The following is a 9800-nucleotide window of genomic DNA, read 5'->3' on the forward strand; positions in this document are numbered from 1 at the left end:
GTTGTTGGTTTAGATGAGTTCTAGTGAACTGTGTATTCAGGGCATGAGGAATGGGAGCTTTATATGCACAGTTTTTCTTCTGTAAGCAGAAGTATACTGACTTGTCGTTCTATGTGACTATTGTTCTTTTATGCTCACTGGCATTATTCCAAAGCTTTGCTTAGAAGGCTAAAAAGCATTTAACCTAAACCTTTCACAATCACATGAATGGTCCCAATTATTGTGTTTCATGAACACTGCATTTTCATTTAAAGAGATCATTTTAAACTGAAACACATAGTCCTGATCTTGTTGCTTCTACCGTTTTCCAGTACACACTGGTCACAATCCACGAGAAGCTATTTTAACCTTTAGGACATAAAAAAAATCTGTATAATTTCTATGATTCGAGTAACAATATTTTTTTGCTAAATACATAATATACAAGAGTTCAGAAAATGACTTATTTCCATCTCATGGTACATTTACATAGTTTAATAATATTAATCATCATCTGCATCATAATCATCAGCGTTAAAACTTTTATTTTTTACTTTTAGATACTTTGCATTTCAGTGACATAGACATAGAGAACTTCTGCAATGTTGGAGTGATGTTAATACCCTGTGGAGTGTCTCTGTATGTGCTAAAAATACAGCTGCAACATTATATAATATTTACTGTATTAAGAGTGTGGACATTTGATATCTCTGGCATGTGGACATTGTAACTCTTGTGCGAAGCATTGGGAAACAAATTGCTGCAAGGTCTGTGCTGGTAAAATGTCATCTTTGGAGGATTGTGATGTTGAAGTAGCTCCAAATTGTCTTGAAGCCTTTCCATTTTTAGAACCAGGTCGGTAGGTAACATGGAAGTTGAAGCGAGCAAAGAACAATGCCCATTTAGCTTGTCACCAGATTAAACGCCACGTGGTCTTCAAATACTCAAGATTTGTGTGATCTCTATATATGAAATCAGAATGTGTGATCCTTGAGTAAATGGCGCCATTTGCAGAAAACCAACTTGATGGCCAATAGTTCTTTGGCTCCATTACTATAGTGGCATTTGCTGGTAGGAAGCATTTGGAAAAATAGTCACAATTTCGAAGGATCATTTTGTCCCCTCTCTGCTGGGATAGGACAGCTCCCATAGTCGTATCAGATGCATCAAACTTCAAGATCCAGTTGTATTAGGATGGATGCTGAAGTGGAAGCATATTTAATGAAGGCCTCCAGAGCAGCTGAGGTCCATTGAGAAGTTGTGTTCTTCTGTGTAAGAACAGTAATGGGAGTAACAAAAGTTGGGAAAGTATGAGCTGTCAATAGCAATTGCCCTTAACATTGTTGGGTATGGGTCATTATCAATAGCCTTGGTTTTAGCTGGATCCATTTGAAAACCTTGGTGGGATATTACATGTCCTAGAAGTCAATTGTTTCCTTCTCAAATGCACTTTTATAGTTTAGCATACAGGTGATGTTGCCAAAGGTGCTCCAATGCTATACGGACAAGTCTCCTGTGGATCTGTAAACTTTCAGAGTATATCAAGATTTAATCTAAATAGGCAACCACAAATTGATCCAGTAAATCGTTGAATAGATAATTGATAAAGTGTTTGGAGCATTGTAAAGATGACTAAGCATCACATGGTATTTAAAATGTCAATACAAGATACTGAACTCTTCTACTCATCACCCACTCTTACTTTTTTGAACAGAATAAATGTCGCTCTGAGGTTGAGATTAGTAAAGCTGGCTTAGTATCAGTTATGTATAATTATTTGAGTTAATAATCTATAGTCAATACAAAGATGAAGATCATAGGAGCTCCTGCAGGGGACATGTAATACCGAATAAAACTTTTTTTTTTTAACAAAATAATTTAAGGTGAAGGCGTAGCTTGTAAGCATTGTTCTTCTGGAAAACATAGGAGTGAAGTGATTGCCACTTTAAAAAAAACAAGCCTAAAGTATTTTCATGCTATTGGCATCTCTTTTTATTGGACATAAGACCCCGAACCCCCAATACTTGTATAGGATCTTGCACTTGTGCCCATGTGCATGTTGCCATTTGTGGTGCTACAAGTTTGTACTTTAACTTGTGTTCCCATCTGGAAATGTTAAGTATTCCCACATCAGAACTAAATTATTATTGCCCCACTGGTAATGAAATAATTAAATAATAAAAAAATAAAAAAATTCCCTTTATCATTAGTTAAAATTTGCCCACTAATTTATTCATAAAATAATTTGGCACCTGTAGGATAATTAGTAATAATTTTTACCCGTCTAAACAAGAAATCATGATTAACCTCATAACTAAACTTGTATTCTGCCTCCTTTGATTTTAACATTGGCCAGTCATGTAAAACTGATGTGTTTGCTAATCCAAAGCAGTGCGTTGATTCTGGCAATTTTTACAGCAGTCTCGTTCGAGTTTACAAAATCACAGCTTCATACATATGGTGACTTTTATTCTTAGAAAGGCCAAAAGTAGGCACCGCGATTTGTAACATGTCAATTTTGGTTACATCACTTTACTGCTGATTTACTATCAACTCGCACTTTTATATACCGGCAGGTTCAAAATCACTGAAAAAGGCAAATTACAGAATGATACATTTTGCCCTAGATGTTACTGGATTTAACTGATATTCAAGGATTGTTGTTTTAATCATAGAGAAATGAAAGTTGAAACAAGAAATATTTCTACTAACATGATAAAAAGCAAGGTTCTGAATTATTTCAGTTGATATTGGCTTCAGGAGCATAGAGAGAGCAGGTGACAGTGTAGGAGAGAGTTTATTTTGTGTTAAGGAGTGTGGAAAGTGAGTGGGGACCAGTTTGTTTTAGTTGATTTAGTTTCCCTTGTTTGTCTTATTTCCTGTGTGTTTATTATTACCTTTTTTTTTTTGGGTGAGTGTAGTTTTTGGCTGTTTACTGTATTTCCCCTGTCCTTATTTTGTCAGTCTATTTGTTTTTTGTTCTTTCTTTCCCGTGTGTTGGTCTGTCAGCATGGTGAGAGGAAGGAGAGGTGAGGATACTAGGGGCAGTGGGGAGGATGAGACAGAGGAGCTAGGAGCTGAGGAGGAGCAGGAGGAAGAGACAGGAGAGGTGAGGAGATTAGGGGCAGTGGGGAGGATGAGATAGAGGAGCTAGGAGCTGAGGAGCAGGAGGAAGAGACAGGAGAGGTGAGGAGACTAGGGGCAGTGGGGAGGATGAGATAGAGGTGCTAGGAGCTGAGGAGCAGGAGGAAGAGACAGGATAGGTGAGGAGACTAGGGGCAGTGGGGAGGATGAGAGAGAGGATCTAGGAGCTGAGGAGCAGGAGGAAGAGACAGGAGAGGTGAGGAGACTAGGGGCAGTGGGGAGGATGAGAGAGAGGAGCTAGGAGGTCAGGAGGAGCAGGAGGAAGAGACAGGAGAGGTGAGGAGACTAGGGGCAGTGGGGAGGATGAGATAGAGGAGCTAGGAGCTGAGGAGCAGGAGGAAGAGACAGGAGAGGTGAGGAGACTAGGGGCAGTGGGGAGGATGAGATAGAGGAGCTAGGAGCTGAGGAGCAGGAGGAAGAGACAGGAGAGGTGAGGAGACTAGGGGCAGTGGGGAGGATGAGATAGAGGAGCTAGGAGCTGAGGAGCAGGAGGAAGAGACAGGAGAGGTGAGGAGACTAGGGGCAGTGGGGAGGATGAGAGAGAGGAGCTAGGAGGTGAGGAGGAGCAGGAGGAAGAGACAGGAGAGGTGAGGAGACTAGGGGCAGTGGGGAGGATGAGAGATAGGAGGTGAGGAGGAGCAGGAGGAAGAGCCAGGAGAGGTGAGGAGACTAGGGGCAGTGGGGAGGATGAGAGAGAGGAGCTAGGAAGTGAGGAGGAGCAGGAGGAAGAGCCAGGCTCTTCTATGGGCAAAACAAAGTTGGGATGCAATGTGCGCTTTAGTTTTCAGGATAATTGTGCACTCATATACAATTTAGTGCCCGTGTATGAGCGCATTTTCGGGAGTCTTGCTGCAAAGACCACATTTATGCGCAATAAACAGCAATTTTCACAATAATATGACGCTGTTAATGCGGTGGGCCCCATTAAGTGATCAATTAAAAACTGCTGCAAGTGCATCAGGGACATAAAGCGCAGCGTTAAAGAGAAAATGGCAAAGGAGAGAAGAGCTGCAGCAGTGACTGGTGGTGAACTTGTTCTGGTGATGACCTACATGTCGCACAAGGAGGAATTCAAGCAGCACTTTCCAATTGAGCTTCTCAAGTGCATAAGTGTGCGAGACACCAACAGACCTGTGTCACAACCTAAGGCTGGTGAGTAATGTATAATGGTGCAAATGTTTATCCGCTAAAACAGTAATCCTGCAGCAGGTAAAAGTTTGATTTTTCTGCACACTGCAAACAGAAGCCTGAGCTTTATTTAATGATGTTTTTTTATGGTGAATGTTTTTTTGCTGATTAATATAAAACCTTTCAAAATTATCTACACACAGCCTCAACTGAAAAACAGACAGCACCAGTGCCTGCAGGCACAAGCCAGGAGGAGGATGACTTTGTAGAAGGTAAATCCACCTATGGTGTAGTGTGGGTGGGGGTTGGGGGGATGCTAATAATAATTTACCTGTAATGAAAAGCACCTGTAACTGCTTTTGTACTGATAATGGTTTTTAATGGATTTGTTACATTTCCTAAGGAACATCACAAGGCACCAGGGAGGCCAATGTGGCCACTCCAGAGACGGAGAGAGGAGTTGTGGACTTCATCGTATCTAAAAGATTTAGGTGATGTATTAAATTTATTAGAAACAATAAATTGGAGAGAATATTATTTTCTAGTCACAGCAGATATAACATCCCTGTACACTATAATTCAACACCAGAAAGGTTTAGAGGCTGTAAATTTTGTCCTAGAGGGATCTGGTTAATCTAAGAGTTTAAAATATTTCAGAAAGGAAGGTAAAAAATTTATACTTAACAATAACTGTTTTTACGTTCAGGGAGAATATTCTTTTCAGCAGACTGGAACAGCCATGGGTACCAGGTTTGCCCCAATCTATACCAATATTTTTATGGCATATTGGGAACAACAAAATATTGTGAGCTATTGGGCAAACCTGGTATCCTGGCTAAGATTTATTGATTATATATATTCTTTAATTTCGAGTCTTTAATGCAGTTTTGTACCTTCTTAAATACAAATAATTAGAATATAAAATGAACATGTAACATTAGTCAAACTGTGGTACAGTTTTTAGATCTTGAAATGTATGTCCATGAAGTAAATTTGCATTTCAAGTTATATAGAAAACCAGCGGATATCAATACGTACATACGTAGTGAACATCATATGAATTGGTGTAATGCAATACCATAAACCCAATTTCTAAGACTGAAAAAAACCTGTATGGAATAAAATATATTATTACAACAGATGGAAGATATGAAACAAAATTTTATTATGAGGGGTTATATTGAGAAACAGCTTGACATAGCAAAAGAGATTTATTATATCCTACAATGAAAGGGACTGTATTAATTCAAATAAAAGCGGAAGATAAGGACTATAATTTAGCTTTTACCACAAGATATAATAGCAATGATAAAAAAATAGAAAATATAGCACATAAACATTGGAATATATTATTAATGGATCAAACTATTTCAAAGACACTTCCGGATAGACCAAGGTTAATTTATAAAAGATCAGCGAATCTGAAGGACCATTTAGTGAAAGGTATCCTTCCTGAAGAACTAAAGGGTAAAATAAAAACAAAAGGTTTTTTCGATGTGGTATTTGTCAGGCATGCAAAAACACAAGTGGAAAGAACATCAAAATTATAGAACTTGTGATAAACGGTCAAACGATAAAGATCAATATTTTTATAACATGTAAGTCTAGAAATGTTATTTATTTAATAGAGTGTAAATGCGAACTTATATACATCGGTGAAACTACAATACCCTTAAAAAAAGAGGATGAGTGAACATCTATACAATATAAAAAAGGGTTTATGGACCCATACATTGTCAGCTCATTTTAAACAACAACACAAATGTAGAGAGAAGGACCTTGCACATTTTGTAGGAATAGACCAAATCCAACCAGATTGAAAATGTGGAAATATAGAAAACCAATTATCAAGAAGAGAAATTAGTTGGATATTCAAGTTGGATACTCTTGACCTGAAAGGTCTAAATAAGGATATGGAGGTTAATATTTTTCTGATTTGATTTGGTTTAACACTCTTTTTCCCTCTTTTGTTTCTACAGTATCCTCCTTTGGTAATGATGAATGATACAATATGGGGAATCTAAATACTTCAATTAATATTTTTCCTATAAAGATCAAGGAGAAGAATATGATCAAGGGGCCATTGTCTATATTATTACTCTCCACTTTATTGCTACCATTTATTTTTCTATCTTTATATCTGTTCCTTTTCCGGGTTGGATAATGATATGTAATTCTCACTGATAAAATAGGAGGTGTAATACATGTGGAGAACATGATACAGATGTATAGAATAGATCATTATTGACAAAAAAAATTCTAAACTCTATTGGTTATTTACCAATGATATAAAAAATCTATGTGTATAGAGTTTTGACTAAAATGACTATTAGGTAAATTTATTATTTACAGTTGGTATGGTAACATTACCGTAACGTCATTTCCGGTGACGTCACTGTATTGATGAGACTTGTATTGTGTAAAGCATTAAACAGTATACTAATTTTTATGAATGTACATTTATGGATCTGGAATTAAATGTTTATTAGTCTATACATTTTACATTTGATTCATCTTGACTTCCTGCAATTGTAAAACGAAAGTAACCAAGATATCGTCACATCACTTCCAGTAATCAGATAAAGTGCTTCATCTTTGCTTTTATTAAAGTTTTGTAATTTTCTGGTAAATTTCTGACTTATAGTTAACTATATTTGTTATCGCAACATTAGCGTAATGTCACTTCCAGTGATGTCATTATAATGATGAAACTTGGATCGTGTAAAGTATTAAACATTATACTTATTTCTATGAATGCACATTAGTGGATTTGGTAACAAATGGTTATTAGTCTATGAATTATTCATTTGATTAATTTTGACTTTTTTTAATTGTATATCTAAAGCAACTGAAATATCGCTACATCACTTAAAGCACTTTATCTTTGTTTTATTATGTTTTGTAATTTAGGATTAATTAATTGTTGGTATATAAATATTTATTATTTATTGTATTAAAATTGAAGATCTATGAATGGAGAGTAAGATGCGAAACGTCACTTCCGGTTTCGTAAAAGACTTAAATTTGAAGATAAGCTTTTAAAGAATTATTTTATGTGACAATTATTAGATGGCTCATAAAAAGAGTATTGTGTAAGTTATTCTTCCGGGAATTTAATTTAATTTAAAAATTTGATGACCTCTTCCCATATTCTGATTGGCTAACTGGAGTTTAAATATGGATTCACCACACTGTGTCTCACATACCTTGAAAAAGACTACACTTCTAGTAGTCGAAATGCATTGGTTGGAGACCATTGTGGGAGAAATTAAGGACCCCTGTTCCAGCACAACAAATTGTTGAAGGGAAATGTATATGATGCCATAAGATGAAATCCTGGGAAAATAACACCTGAAATTCATCTATATGATGCCCATATGAATTTCAATCCTGGTAGAAGTACCTTTGTACACCATTATTTATCTCAAAGCTTTTTTAAAGATTTGTAATGTGAGTGTAATTGTTATAAGAGAATAAAGAAGTTTTGAAGAAAAACAATATCACACTAGGCTTCCATATTTTTCTCTTTCCAATTTTGGGTATAAACTGGGATATTATCCTGAGATGTAATACCCGAGATGTAATCGTTTGGAGAAAATCATCTAAAGAAACAGTTACAGGACTATTCAAGATATTTTCCAGTAAGTGCATTACCATCAAAGTATCACAGGTGAATCAGATCTTCTGCACATACATAGGTTGAAAAGGCTAATAGAAAAGAAAAACACTAGAGAATAATTTCTTCACCAAGTTATCATCACTTACTTTTTTGGAGAATTGGGCACTATTTAGATAAAATTATCTATTATATTACGTTTTTGCACTATTTTTGTATTTTATATTTATTATTTTCTTTAATATATAATGGGACTATGAGCCAAAGGTAAGATCAGCGATGAACTATTTCAATTATTTTGTGTTTTCATATTTGGTTTTTTAGATGTTGTGTATTCTTTAGATTAGAAACTGTTCTGGCTGCTTTTACACTTTGGAGCACTAATAACATTTCACAACTATTCTGCTTTGATTTTTTTTTTTGTAAATCTCTTTTTTATTGAAAGATTGAACAGCTTTTACAAACATATCTATTTTGCATAGAACAATGCATTAAGGATATTCAAAAATATTACGTAAAGACACATATACATGAACACGATTCAACAATAGTTCAGCATAAAAATATAGTACCATTTAGTATTCAATAATACATCATGTAGGGATGGGGGAAAGACAAAGAGGGATAGAGAGAGGGAGAGAAAGGTAGAGCGGGAGGGGGGGAGAGAGTAAGGGGGGTTCATTTATTCCACTGAGAATATAGTGGTGAATCCTTGAATTCGAGCCACTCAAACCATATGTAATGATATTCCCTGTATTTGTCCTTTGAGGAATAGAGTATGTCGTCCATTATTCTATAGGATTCTATTCGGGCAAACCACTCTCTAATGGTAGGGATATTCGGGGATCTCCAATGTACTGGAATCACGGCCTTTGCCGCGTTGCTAAGGTTTTTAATTGTTGATTTTTTGTATTTAGAGATTGTCATTTTATTATAATTCAATAACCAGTATTTGGGGCAATTAGGTGGCTCAACGCCCGTAATTTCTTTAGTAATTAGAAGGACTGCGTCCCAAAAAGTTCTAAGAGCTATGCAGTCCCACCATACATGTAACGGAGTGCCCGGCGCCGACATACATCGCCAGCACACGTTCGACATCCCAGGAACCATCCTAGCCAGCAAGCTAGGACATCTATACCATCTAGTCATCACCTTATACTGTGTTTCCACCACCCGTATACTGACCGAGCTCGACTGGGTGCGTAAGAAGATATCTTTCCAATCTTGTTCGGATATCGAGCAAGTCAGCTCCCTCTCCCAGTGTCGTATGAAGGTGGGTTGTTTATTAAAGGTGTATTCAATGAGATTACTATAGATGAGAGATAGAGTATGTCTAGGATATAGCGGAGAGGTACATAAAGATTCAAACTGTGTAAGCAGCCGCCCCACAGACTCCCGTACCTCCAAGGATCCGAGAAAATGGCGGAGCTGTATGTATCTCCAAATCTCCGCATTCGGAAGTTTCCATTTAGATTGGAGATCGGCGAAAGGCAAGACCCCAGACGCGTCCACCAGCTGGCCAACCCTGCGGAGCCCCGCCCCAATCCAATGTCTGAACGTCTGTCTAGCAAGTCCTGGGGGAAACCCCGGGTTGTCAAATATCGGGGTCAAAGGCGAGTGTCGTGAGGAAATGTGGGGAACCGAGCGCAATCTGGCCCATCTAGCCAGAGTTGGTGTAACAGTCGGGTGAATGACTTTAGGGAGTGGGTGCAGCCATGTTGAAAATTGAAGTGCCTTGCCTACAACGTAGCTCTCGATCCAGACCCACTGTTTGTCCAGTCTCTGTCTCGTCCAGTCCGTCACCCTATTTAACATAGCCGCATCGTAATATTATGCAAAGTTGGGGAGTTGTAGTCCCCCAGCGTGCTTGCGCATATAAAGTGTATCATGTTTAAACCGGGGGCGTCTACCCTTCCACACAAAATCCCTGACT

At 37.5% G+C, this 9800-nt stretch overlaps 1 long non-coding RNA gene across 1 annotated transcript; it reads left to right on the plus strand.

Annotated features, from left to right (window-relative positions):
- The first annotated feature begins 4430 nt into the window (after positions 1–4430).
- Positions 4431–6636, plus strand: LOC142103757 (uncharacterized). Its single transcript, XR_012679430.1, has 3 exons — positions 4431–4523; positions 4655–4742; positions 6231–6636. It is a non-coding gene; the product is annotated as an uncharacterized LOC142103757 (long non-coding RNA).
- Positions 6637–9800: the final 3164 nt, after the last annotated feature.

The sequence above is a fragment of the Mixophyes fleayi genome, chromosome 1 (assembly GCF_038048845.1).
Source record: "Mixophyes fleayi isolate aMixFle1 chromosome 1, aMixFle1.hap1, whole genome shotgun sequence".
Lineage (NCBI taxonomy): Eukaryota > Metazoa > Chordata > Amphibia > Anura > Limnodynastidae > Mixophyes > Mixophyes fleayi.